The following is a 14272-nucleotide window of genomic DNA, read 5'->3' as shown; positions in this document are numbered from 1 at the left end:
AAACCTGAAGTGAAGCATCGGAATCTAAAACTGGACTCGCAGGGGAGGTACAAATCATAGAAAGTTGGAGTGTCAGTCCTCTTGTACTTAAGTCGGCATTGTGGCTTTTGAATTTAATTCTGATGTAATTTCTGTGTTTCATCGTCTATACGAAGGTCCGAGGGATACAGTAAACCTGAAGTGAAGCATCGGAATCTAAAACTGGACTCACAGGAGAGGTTCAAATCATAGAAAGTTAGAGTGTCCCTCCTCTTGTACTTAAGTTGGCATTGTGCCTTTTAAATTTATTTCCGATGCAATTTCTGTGTTTCATCGTCTATACGAAGGTCCAAGGGATACAGTTAACGTGAAGTGAAGCATCGGAATCTAAAACTGGACTCACAGGAGAGGTTCAAATCATAGAAAGTTAGAGTGTCAGTCCTCTTGTACTTAAGTCGGCATTGTGCCTTTTGAATTTAATTCCGATGCGATTTCTGTGTTTCATTGTCTATAAGAAGGTCCAAGGTATACAGTAAACCTCAAGCGAAACATCGAAATCTAAAACTGCACTCACAGGAGAGGTTCAAATTATACAAAGTTAGAGTGTCAGTCCTCTTGTACTTAAGTCGGCATTGTGCCTTTTGTATTTAATTCCGATGCATTTTCTGTGCTTCATTGTCAATAAGAATGTCCAAAGTATACAGTAATCCTGAAGTGAAGCATAGGAATCTAAAACTGGACTCTCAGGAGAGGTTCAAATCATAGTAAGTTAGAGTGTCCGTCCTCTTGTACTTAAGTCGGCATTGTGCCTTTTGAATTTATTTCCGATGCAATTTCTGTGTTTCATCGTCAATAGGAAGGTCCAAGGTATACAGTAAACCTGAAGTGAAGCATCGGAATCTAAAACAGGAGTCACAGGAGAGGTTCAAATCATAGAAAGTGAGAGTGTCAGTCCTCTTGTACTTAAGTCGGCATTGTGCCTTTTGTATTAAATTAGGATGCAATTTCTGTGTTTCACCGTCAATAAGAAGGTACAAGTTATACAGTAAATCTGAAATGAAGCATCGGAATCTAAAACTGGTCTCACAGGAGAGGTTCAAATCATAGAAAGTTAGAGTGTCAGTCCTCTTGTACTTAAGTCGGCATTGTGCCTTTTGTATTAAATTAGGATGAAATTTCTGTGTTTCATCGTCAATAAGAAGGTCCAAGTTATACAGTAAACCTGAAGTAAAGCATCGGAATCTAAAACAGGAGTCACAGGAGAGGTTCAAATCATAGAAAGTGAGAGTGTCAGTCCTCTTGTGCTTAAGTCGGCATTGTGCCTTTTGTATTAAATTCGAATGCAATTTCTGTGTTTCATCGACAATAACCAGGTCCAAGGGATACAGTAAATCTGAAATGTAGCATCGGAATCTAAAACTGGTCTCACAGGAGATGTTCAAATCATAGAGAGTCAGAGGCTCAGTCTTCTTGTACTTAAGTCGGCACTGTGCGTTTTGTATTAAATTCGGATTCAATCTCTGTGTTTCTTCGTCAATAACAAGGTCCAAGGTATACAGTAAACTAGAAGTGAAGTATCGGAATCTAAAACTGGACTCACAGGAGAGGTTCAAATCATAGAAAGTTAGAGTCACTGTCCTCTTGTACTTAAGTCGGCATTGTGCCTTTTGAATTTAATTCCGATGCAATGTATGTGAATCATCGTCAATAAGAAGGTCCAAGGTATACAGTAAACCTGAAGTGTGGCATCGGAATCTAAAACTGGACTCACAGGAGAGGTTCAAATCATAGGATGTTAGAGTGTCGGTCCTCTAGTACTTAAATCGGCATTGTACTTTTTGAATTTAATTCCGATGCAATTTCTGTGTTTCATCGTCAATAAGAAGGTCCAAGGTATACAGTAAAAATGAAGTAAAGCATCGGAATCCAAAACTGGACTCACAGGAGAGGTTTAAATCATAGAAAGTTAGAGTATCCCTCCTCTTGTACTTAAGTCGGCAATGTGTCTTTTGAATTTAATTCCGATGCAATTTCTGTGTTTCATCGTCTATATGAAGGTCCAAGGTATACAGTAAACCTGAAGTGAAGCATCGGAATCTAAAACTGGACTCACAGGAGAGGTTCAAATCATAGAAAGTTAAAGTGTCAGTCCTCTTGTACTTAAGTCGGCATTGTGACTTTTGTATTAAATTCAGATGCAATATCTGTGTTTCATTGTCAATAAGAAGGTCTAAGGGATACAGTAAACCTGAAGTGAAGCATCGGAATCTAAAACTGGACTCACAGGAGAGGTTCAAATCATAGAAAGTTTAAGTGTCAGTCCTCTTGTACTTAAGTCGGCATTGTGACTTTTGTATTAAATTCAGATGCAATTTCTGTGTTTCATTGTCAATAAGAAGGTCTAAGGGATACAGTAAACCTGAAGTGAACCATCGGAATCTAAAACTGGACTCACAGGGGAGGTACAAATCATGGAAAGTTGGAGTGTCAGTCCTATTGTACTTAAGTCGGCATTGTGGCTTTTGAATTTAATTCTGATGCAATTTCTGTGTTTCATCGTCTATACGAAGGTCCAAGGGATACAGTAAACCTGAAGTGAAGCATCGGAATCTAAAACTGGACTCACGGGAGAAGTTCAAATCATAGAAAGTTAGAGTATCCCTCCTCTTGTACTTAAGTCGGCATTGTGCCTTTTAAATTTATTTCCGATGCAATTTCTGTGTTTCATCGTCTATACGAAGGTCCAAGGTATACAGTAAACCTCAAGTGAAGCATCGAAATCTAAAACTGGACTCACAGGAGAGGTTCAAATCATAGAAAGTTAGAGTGTCAGTCCTCTTGTACTTAAGTCGGCATTGTGCCTTTTGTATTTAATTCCGATGCATTTTCTGTGCTTCATCGTCAATAAGAATGTCCAAAGTATACAGTAATCCTGAAGTGAAGCATAGGAATCTAAAACTGGACTCACAGGAGAGGTTCAAATCATAGTAAGTTAGAGTGTCCGTCCTCTTGTACTTAAGTCGGCATTGTGCCTTTTGAATTTATTTCCGATGCAATTTCTGTGTTTCATCGTCAATAGGAAGGTCCAAGGTATACAGTAAACCTGAAGTGACGCATCGGAATCTAAAACAGGAGTCACAGGAGAGGTTCAAATCATAGAAAGTGAGAGTGTCAGTCCTCTTGTACTTAAGTCGGCATTGTGCCTTTTGTATTAAATTAGGATGCAATTTCTGTGCTTCATCGTCAATAAGAAGGTACAAGTTATACAGTAAATCTGAAATGAAGCATCGGAATCTAAAACTGGTCTCACAGGAGAGGTTCAAATCATAGAAAGTTAGAGCGTCAGTCCTCTTGTACTTAAGTCGGCATTGTGCCTTTTGAATTTATTTCCGATGCAATTTCTGTGTTTCCTCGACAATAAGAAGGTCCAAGGGATACACTAAACCTGAAGTGAAGCATCGGAATCTAAAACTGGTCCTACAGGAGAGGTTGAAATCATAGAAAGTTAGAGTGTGAGTCCTCTTGTACTTAAGTCGGCATTGTGCCTTTTGAATATAATTCCGATGCAATTTCAGTGTTTCATTGTCAATAGGAAGGTCCAAGGTATACAGTAAACCTGAATTGAAGCATCGGAATCTAAAACTGGACTCACAGGAGAGGTTCAAATCATAGAAAATTAGAGTGTCAGTCGTCTTGTACATAAGTCGGCATTGTGCTTTTTGAATTTAATTCCGATGCAGTTTCTGTGTTTCATCGTCAATTAGAAGGTCCAAGGTGTACAGTAAAACTGAAGTGAGGCATCGGAATCTAAAACTGGACTCACAGAAGAGTTTGAAATCATTAAAAGTTAGAGTGACAGACCTCTTGTACTTAAGTCGGCATTGTGCCTTTTGAATTTAATTCCCATGCAAGTTCAGTGCTTCATCGTCAATAAGAAGGTAGAAGGGATACAGTAAATCTGAAATGAAGCATCGCAATCTAAAACTGGTCTCACAGGAAAGGTTCAAATCATAGAAAGTTAGCGTGTCAGTCCTCTTGCACTTAAGTCGCCATTGTGGCTTTTGAATTTAATTCCGATGCAATTTCTGTGTTTCATTGTCTATAAGATGGTCCAAGGTATACAGTAAACCTGAAGTGAAGCATCGAAATCTAAAACTGGACTCACAGGAGAGGTTCAAATCATAGAAAGTTAGAGTGTCAGTCCTCTTGTACTTAAGTCGGCATTGTGCCTTTTGTATTTAATTCCGATGCATTTTCTGTGCTTCATCGTCAATAAGAAAGTCCAAAGTATACAGTAATCCTGAAGTGAAGCATAGGAATCTAAAACTGGACTCACACGAGAGGTTCAAATCAAAGTAAGTTAGAGTGTACGTCCTCTTGTACTTAAGTCGGCATTGTGCCTTTTGAATTTATTTCCGATGCAATTTCTGTGTTTCAGCGTTAATAGGAAGGTCCAAAGTATACAGTAAACCTGAAGTGAAGCATCGGAATCTAAAACAGGAGTCACAGGAGAGGTTCAAATCATATAAAGTGAGAGTGTCAGTCCTCTTGTACTTAAGTCGGCATTGTGCCTTTTGTATTAAATTAGGATGCAATTTCTGTGTTTCATCGTCAATAAGAAGGTCCAAGTTATACAGTAAACCTGAAGTGAAGCATCGGAATCTAAAACAGGAGTCACAGGAGAGGTTCAAATCACAGAAAGTGAGAGTGTCAGTCCTCTTGTACTTAAGTCGGCATTGTGCCTTTTGTATTAAATTCGAATGCAATTTCTGTGTTTCATCGACAATAACCAGGTCCAAGGGATACAGTAAATCTGGAATGAAGCATCGGAATCTAAAACTGGTCTCACAGGAGATGTTCAAATCATAGAAAGTTAGAGGGTCAGTCTTCTTGTACTTAAGACGGCATTGGGCCTTTTGAATTTATTTCCGATGCAATTTCTGTGTTTCCTCGACAATAAGAAGGTCCAAGGGATACACTAAACCTGACGTGAAGCATCGGAATCTAAAACTGGACTCACAGGAGATGTTCAAATCATAGAAAGTTAGAGTGTCAGTCCCCTTGTACGTAAGTCGGCACTGTGCGTTTTGTATTAAATTCGGATTCAATCTCTGTGTTTCCTCGTCAATAACAAGGTCCAAGGGATACAGTAAACTAGAAGTGAAGTATCGGAATCCAAACTGGACTCACAGGAGAGGTTCAAATCATAGAAAGTTAGAGTCACTGTCCTCTTGTACTTAAGTCGGCATTGTGCCTTTTGAATTTAATTCCGATGCAATTTATGTGAATCATCGTCAATAAGAAGGTCCAAGGTATACAGTAAACCTGAAGTGTGGCATCGGAATCTAAAACTGGACTCACAGGAGAGGTTCAAATCATAGAAAGTTAGAGTGTCAGTCCTCTTGTACTTAAGTCGGCATTGTGCCTTTTGAATTTAATTCCGATGCAATTTCTGTGTTTCATTGTCAATAAGAAGGTCCAAGGTGTACAGTAAAAATGAAGTAAAGCATCGGAATCCAAAACTGGACTCCCAGGAGAGGTTCAAATCATAGAAAGTTAGAGTATCCCTCCTCTTGTACTTAAGTCGGCATTGTGTCTTTTGAATTTAATTCCGATGCAATTTCTGTGTTTCATCGTCTATATGAAGGTCCAAGGTATACAGTAAACCTGAAGTGAAGCATCGGAATCTAAAACTGGACTCACAGGAGAGGCTCAAATCATAGAAAGTTAGAGTGTCAGTCCACTTGTACTTAAGTCGGCATTGTGGCTTTTGTATTAAATTCGGAAGCAATTTCTGTGTTTCATCGTCAATAAGAAGGTCCAAGGTATACAGTAAACCTGAAGTGAAGGATCGGAATCTAAAACTGGACTCACAGAAGAGTTGCAATTCATTAAATTCATTTAATTCCGATGCAATTTCTGTGTTTCATCGTCTATATGAAGGTCCAAGGTATACAGTAAACCTGAAGTGAAGCATCGGAATCTAAAACTGGACTCACAGGAGAGGCTCAAATCATAGAAAGTTAGAGTGTCAGTCCACTTGTACTTAAGTCGGCATTGTGGCTTTTGTATTAAATTCGGAAGCAATTTCTGTGTTTCATCGTCAATAAGAAGGTCCAAGGTATACAGTAAACCTGAAGTGAAGCATCGGAATCTAAAACTGGTCTCACAGGAAAGGTTCAAATCATAGAAAGTTAGAGTGTCAGTCCTCTTGTACTTAAGTCGGCATTGTGGCTTTTGAATTTGGTTCCGATGCAATATCTGTGTTTCCTCGACAAGAAGAAGGTCCAAGGGATACACTAAACCTGAAGTGAAGCATCGGAATCTAAACTGGACTCACAGGAGAAGTTCAAATCATAGAAAGTTAGAGTGTCGGTCCTCTTGTACTTAAGTCGGCACTGTGCCTTTTGTATTAAATTCGGATGCAATCTCTGTGTTTCTTCGTCAATAACACGGTCCAAGGGATACAGTGAACCTGAAGTGAAGTATCGGAATCTAAAAATTGACTCACAGGAGAGGTTAAAATCATAGACAGTTATAGTGTCTGTCCTCTTGTACTTAAGTCGGCATTGTGCCTTTTGAATTTAATTCCGATGCAATTTCTGTGTTTCATCGTCAACAAGAAGGTCCAAGGTATATAGTAAACCTGAAGTGAAGCATCACAATCTAAAACTGGACTCACAGGAGAGGTTCAAATCATAGAATGTTAGAGTCTCGGTCCTCTTGTACTTATGTCGGCATTGTATCTTTTGAATTTAATTTCGATGCAATTTCTGTGTTTCATCGTCAATAAGAAGGTCCAAGGTATACAGTAAACCTGAAGTAAAGCATCGGAATCTAAAACTGGACTCACAATAGAGTTTCAAATCATAGAACGTTGGAGTGTCAGTCGTCTTGTACTTAAGTCGGCATTGTGCCTTTTGTATTTAATTCCGACGCAATTTCTATGCTTCATCGTCAATAAGAAGGTCCAAAGTATGCAGTAAACCTGAAGTAAAGCATCGGAATCTAAAACTGGACTCACAGGAGAGGTTCAAATCATAGAAAGTTAGTGTGTCAATCCTCTTGTACCTAAGTCAGCATTGTGCCTTTTGCATTAAATTCGGATGCAATTTCTGTGTTTCATCGTCAATAAGAATTCCAAGGTATAGAGTAAACCTGAAGTGAAGCATCGGAATCTAAAACTGGACGCACAAGAGAGGTTCAAATCAAAGAAAGTTGGAGTGTCAGTCCTCTTGTACTTAAGTCAGCATTGTGCCTTTAGAATTTAATTCCGATGCATTTTCTGTGCTTTATCGTCAGTAAGAAGGTTTAAGGAATACAGTAAACCTGATGTGAAGCATCGGAATCTAAAACTGGACTCACAGGAGAGGTTCAAATCATAGAAAGTTAGAGTATCCCTCCTCTTGTACTTAAGTCGGCATTGTGCATTTTGAATTTATTTCCGACGCAATTTCTGTGTTTCATTGTCAATAAGAAGGTCCAAGGTATACAGTAAACCTCAAGTGAAGCATCGAAATCTAAAACTGGACTCACAGGAGAGGTTCAAATCATAGAAAGTTAGAGTGTCAGTCCTCTTGTACTTAAGTCGGCATTGTGCCTTTTGTATTTAATTCCGATGCATTTTCTGTGCTTCATCGTCAATAAGGATGTCCAAAGTATACAGTAATCCTGAACTGAAGCATAGGAATCTAAAACTGGACTCACAGGAGAGGTTCAAATCATAGTAAGTTAGAGTGTCCGTCCTCTTGTACTGAAGTCGGCATTGTGCCTTTTGAATTTATTTCCGATGCAATTTCTGTGTTTCATCGTCAATAGGAAGGTCCAAGGTATACAGTAAACCTGAAGTGAAGCATCGGAATCTAAAACAGGAGTCACAGGAGAGGTTCAAATCATAGAAAGTGAGAGTGTCAGTCCTCTTGTACTTAAGTCGGCATTGTGCCTTTTGTATTAAATTAGGATGCAATTTCTGTGTTTCATCGTCAATAAGGAGGTACAAGTAATACAGTAAATCTGAAATGAAGCATCGGAATCTAAAACTGGTCTCACAGGAGTGGTTCAAATCATAGAAAGTTAGAGTGTCAGTCCTCTTGTACTTAAGTCGGCATTGTGCCTTTTGAATTTATTTCCGATGCAATTTCTGTGTTTCCTCGACAATAAGAAGGTCCAAGGTATACAGTAAACCTGAATTGAAGCATCGGAATCTAAAACTGGACTCACAGGAGAGGTTCAAACCATTGAAAATTAGAGTGTCAGTCGTCTTGTACATAAGTCGGCATTGTGCTTTTTGAATTTAATTCCGATGCTGTTTCTGTGTTTCATCGTCAATTAGAAGGTCCAAGGTATACAGTAAAACTGAAGTGAGGCATCGGAATCTAAAACTGGACTCACAGAAGAGTTGCAATTCATTAAAAGTTAGAGTGACAGACCTCTTGTACTTAAGTCGGCATTGTGCCTTTTGAATTTAATTCCCATGCAAGTTCAGTGCTTCATCGTCAATAAGTAGGTAGAAGGGATACAGTAAATCTGAAATGAAGCATCGCAATCTAAAACTGGTCTCACAGGAAAGGTTCAAATCATAGAAAGTTAGAGTGTCAGTCCTCTTGTACTTAAGTCGGCATTGTGGGTTTTTAATTTAATTCCGATGCAATTTCTGTGTTTCATTGTCTATAAGATGGTCCAAGGTATACAGTAAACCTGAAGTGAAGCATCGAAATCTAAAACTGGACTCACAGGAGAGGTTCAAATCATAGAAAGTTAGAGTGTCAGTCCTCTTGTACTTAAGTCGGCATTGTGCCTTTTGTATTTAATTCCGATGCATTTTCTGTGCTTCATCGTCAATAAGAAAGTCCAAAGTATACAGTAATCCTGAAGTGAAGCATAGGAATCTAAAACTGGACTCACACGAGAGGTTCAGATCAAAGTAAGTTAGAGTGTACGTCCTCTTGTACTTAAGTCGGCATTGTGCCTTTTGAATTTATTTCCGATGCAATTTCTGTGTTTCAGCGTTAATAGGAAGGTCCAAAGTATACAGTAAACCTGAAGTGAAGCATCGGAATCTAAAACAGGAGTCACAGGAGAGGTTCAAATCATAGAAAGTGAGAGTGTCAGTCCTCTTGTACTTAAGTCGGCATTGTGCCTTTTGTATTAAATTAGGATGCAATTTCTGTGTTTCATCGTCAATAAGAACGTCCAAGTTATACAGTAAACCTGAAGTGAAGCATCGGAATCTAAAACAGGAGTCACAGGAGAGGTTCAAATCATAGAAAGTGAGAGTGTCAGTCCTCTTGCACATAAGTCGGCATTGTGCCTTTTGTATTAAATTCGAATGCAATTTCTGTGTTTCATCGACAATAACCAGGTCCAAGGGATACAGTAAATCTGAAATGAAGCATCGGAATCTAAAACTGGTCTCACAGGAGATGTTCAAATCATAGAAAGTTAGAGGGTCGGTCTTCTTGTACTTAAGACGGCATTGTGCCTTTTGAATTTATTTCCGATGCAATTTCTGTGTTTCCTCGACAATAAGAAGGTCCAAGGGATACACTAAACCTGACGTGTAGCATCGGAATCTAAAACTGGACTCACAGGAGATGTTCAAATCATAGAAAGTTAGAGTGTCAGTCCTCTTGTACTTAAGTCGGCACTGTGCGTTTTGTATTAAATTCGGATTCAATCTCTGTGTTTCCTCGTCAATAACAAGGGCCAAGGGAAACAGTAAACTAGAAGTGAAGTATCGGAATCTAAAACTGGACTCACAGGAGAGTTTCAAATCATAGAAAGTTAGAATCACTGTCCTCTTGTACTTAAGTCGGCATTGTGCCTTTTGAATTTAATTCCGATGCAATTTATGTGAATCATCGTCAATAAGAAGGTCCAAGGTATACAGTAAACCTGAAGTGTGGCATCGGAATCTAAAACTGGACTCACAGGAGAGGTTCAAATCATAGGATGTTAGAGTGTCGGTCCTCTAGTACTTAAATCGGCATTGTGTCTTTTGAATTTAATTCCGATGCAATTTCTGTGTTTCATCGTCTATATGAAGGTCCAAGGTATACAGTAAACCTGAAGTGAAGCATCGGAATCTAAAACTGGACTCACAGGAGAGGTTCAAATCATAGAAAGTTAGAGTGTCAGTCCTCTTGTACTTAAGTCGGCATTGTGCCTTTTGAATTTAATTCCGATGCAATTTCTGTGTTTCATTGTCAATAAGAAGGTCCAAGGTAACAGTAAACCTGAAGTGAAGCATCGGAATCTAAAACTGGACTCACAGGAGAGGTTCAAATCATAGAAAGTTAGAGTGTCAGTCTTCTTGTACTTAAGTCGACATTGTGCCTTTTGTATTAAATTCGAATGCAATTTCTGTGTTTCATCGTCAATGAGAAGGTCCAAGTTATACAGTAAACCTGAAGTGAAGCATCGGAATCTAAAACACTAGTCACAGGAGTGGTTCAAATCATAGAAAGTGAGAGTGTCAGTCCTCTTGTACTTAAGTCGGCATTGTGCCTTTTGTATGAAATTCGAATGCAATTTCTGTGTTTCATCGTCAATGTGAAGGTCCAAGTTATACAGTAAACCTGAAGTGAAGCATCGGAATCTAAAACACTAGTCACAGGAGTGGTTCAAATCATAGAAAGTGAGAGTGTCAGTCCTGTTGTACTTAAGTCGGCATTGTGCCTTTTGTATTAAATTCGAATGCAATTCCTGTGTTTCATCGACAATAACTAGGTCCAAGGGATACAGTAAATCTGAAATGAAGCATCGGAATCTAAAACTGGTCTCACAGGAGATGTTCAAATCATAGAAAGTTAGAGTGTCAGTCCTCTTGTACTTAAGACGGCATTGTGCCTTTTGAATTTATTTCCGATGCAATTTCTGTGTTTCCTCGACAATAAGAAGGTCCAAGGGATACACTAAACCTGACGTGAAGGATCGGAATCTAAAACTGGACTCACAGGAGATGTTCAAATCATAGAAAGTTAGAGTGTCAGTCCTCTTGTACTTAAGTCGGCACTGTGCCTTTTGTATTAAATTCGGATTCAATTTCTGTGTTTCCTCATCAATAACAAGGTCCAAGGGATACAGTAAACTAGAAGTGAAGTATCGGAATCTAAAACTGGACTCACAGGAGAGGTTCAAATCATAGGAAGTTAGAGTCACTGTCCTCTTTCTACTTAAGTCGGCATTGTGCCTTTTGAATTTAATTCCGATGCAATTTATGTGATTCATCGTCTATAAGAAGGTCCAAGGTATACAGTAAACCTGAAGTGTGGCATCGGAATCTAAGACTGGACTCACAGGAGAGGTTCAAATCATAGAATGTTAGAGTGTCTGTCCTCTTGTACTTAAATCGGCTTTGTACCTTTTGAATTTAATTCCGATGCAATTTCCGTGTTTCATCGTCAATAAGAAGGTCCAAGGTACACAGTAAAAATGAAGTAAAGCATCGGAATCCAAAACTGGACTCTCAGGAGAGGTTCAAATCATTGAAAGTGAGAGTGTCAGTCCTCTTGTACTTAAGTCGGCATTGTGCCTTTTGTAATAAATTAGGATGCAATTTCTGTGTTTCATCGTCAATAAGAAGGTCCGAGTTATACAGTAAACCTGAAGTGAAGGATCGGAATCTAAAACAGGACTCACAGGAGAGGTTCAAATCATAGGAAGTGAGAGTGTCAGTCCTCTTGTATTTAAGTCGGCATTGTGCCTTTTGTGTTAAATTTGGATGCAATTTCTGTGTTTCATCGTCTATAAGTAGGTCAAGGTATACAGCAACCCTGAAGTGAAGCATCGGAATCTAAAACTGGACTCACAGGAGAGGTTCAAATCATAGGAACTTAGAGTGTCAGTCCTCTTGTACTTAAGTCGGCATTGTGCCTTGTGTATTAAATATGGATGCAAATTCTGTGTTTCATTGTCAATAAGAAGGTCCAAGGGATACTGCTAATCTGAAATGAAGCATCAGAATCTAAAACTGGACTCACAGGAGAGGTTCAAATCATAGAAAGTAAGAGTGTCAGTCCTCTTGCACTTAAGTCGGCATTGTGCCTTTTTTATTTAATTCCGATGCATATTCTGTGCTTCATCGTCAATAAGAACGTCCAAAGTATACAGTAATCCTGAAGTGAAGCATAGGAATCTAAAACTGGACTCACAGGAGAGGTTCAAATCATAGAAAGTGAGAGTGTCAGTCCCCCTGTACTTAAGTCGGCATTGTGCCTCTTTTATTAAATTAGGATGCAATTTCTGTGTTTCATCGTCAATAAGAAGGTCCAAGTTATACAGTAAACCTGAACTGAAGCATTGGAATCTAAAACAGGCGTCACAGGAGAGGTTCACATCATAGAAAGTGAGAGTGTCAGTCCTCTTGTACTTAAGTCGGCATTGTACCTTTTGAATTTATTTCCGATGCAATTTCTGTGTTTCATCATCAATAGGAAGGTCCAAGGTATACAGTAAACCTAAAGTGTCGCATCGGAATCCAAAACTGGACTCACAGGAGAGGTTCAAATCATAGAAAGTTAGAGTGTCAGTCCTCTTGTACTTAAGACGGCATTGCGTGTTTTGTATTAAATTCGGATGCAATATCTGTGTTTCATCGCCAATTAGAAGGTAGAAGGGATACAGTAAACCTGAAGTGAAGCATCGGAATCTAAAACTGGAGTCAGAGGAAAGGTTCAAATCATAGAAATTTAGAGTGCCAGTCTTCTTGTACTTAATTCGGCATTGTGACTATTGGATTAAATTTGGATGCAATTTCTGTGTTTCATCGTCTATATGAAGGTCCAAGGTATACAGAAAACCAGAAGTGAAGCATCGGAATCTAAACGTGGAGTCAGAGGAGAGGTTCAAATCATAGAAATTTAGAGTGCCAGTCCTCTTGTACTTAATTCGGCATTGTGACTATTGGATTAAATTTGGATGCAATTTCTGTGTTTCAACGTCTATATGAAGGTCCAAGGTATACAGAAAACCAGAAGTGAAGCATCGGAATCTAAAACTGGAGTCAGAGGAGAGGTTCAAATCATAGTAGTTTAGAGTGAAAGTCCTCTTGTACTTAATTCGGCATTGTGACTATTGGATTAAATTTGGATGCAATTTCTGTGTTTCATCGTTAATAAGAAGGTCAAGGGATACAGTAAACCTGAAGTGAGGCATCGGAATCCAAAACTGGAGTCACAGGAGAGGTTCAAATCATAGAAAGTTAGAGTGTCTGTCCTCTTGTACTTAAGTCGGCATTGTGCCTCTTTTATTAAGTTAGGATGCAATTTCTGTGTTTCATCGTCAATAAGAAGGTCCAAGTTATACAGTAAACCTGAACTGAAGGATTGGAATCTAAAACAGGAGTCACAGGAGAGGTTCAAATCATAGAAAGTGAGAGTGTCAGTCCTCTTGTACTTAAGTCGGCACTGTGCCTTTTGAATTTATTTCCGATGCCATTTCTGTGTTTCATCATCAATTGAAGGTCCAAGGTATACAGTAAACCTGAAGTGTCGCATCGGAATCTAAAACTGGACTCACAGGAGAGGTTCATATCATAGAATGTTAGAGTGTCTTTCCTCTTGTACTTAAATCGGCATTGTACCTTTTGAATTTAATTCCGATGCAATTTCTGTGTTTCATCGACAATAAGAATGTCCAAGGTATACCGTAAAAATGAAGTTAAGCATCGGAATCCAAAACTGGACTCTCAGGAGAGTTTCAAATCATAGAAAGTAGGAGTGTCAGTCGTCTTGTACTTAAGTCGGCATTGTGCCTTTTGTATTCAATTCCGACGCAATTTCTGTGCTTCATCGTCAATAAGAAGGTCCAAGGTATACAGTAAACCTGAAGTAAAGCATCGGAATCTAAAAATGGACTCACAGGAGAGGTTCAAATCATAGAAATTTAGAGTGTCAGTCCTCTTGTACCTAAGTCGGCATTGTGCTTTTTGCATTAAATTCGGATGCAATATCTGTGTTTCATCGTCAATAAGAATTCCAAGGTATACAGTAAACCTGAAGTGAAGCATCGGAATCTAAAACTAGACACTCAAGAGAGGTTCAAATCATAGAAATTTAGAGTGTCAGTCCTCTTGTACTTAAGTCGGCATTGTGCCTTTTGAATTTAATTCCGATGCAATTTCTGTGCTTCATCGTCAATAAGAATGTCCAAGGTATACAGTAAACCTGATGTGAAGCATCGGAATCTAAAACTGGACTCACAGGAGAGGTTCAAATCATAGAAAGTTAGAGTGTCGGTCCTCTTGTACTTAAGACGGCATTGCGTGTTTTGTATTAAATTCGGATGCAATATC

The sequence above is a fragment of the Schistocerca americana genome, unplaced genomic scaffold (genome assembly GCF_021461395.2).
Source record: "Schistocerca americana isolate TAMUIC-IGC-003095 unplaced genomic scaffold, iqSchAmer2.1 HiC_scaffold_23, whole genome shotgun sequence".
Classification (NCBI taxonomy): Eukaryota; Metazoa; Arthropoda; class Insecta; order Orthoptera; family Acrididae; genus Schistocerca; species Schistocerca americana.
This window is presented reverse-complemented; position numbering follows the sequence as displayed.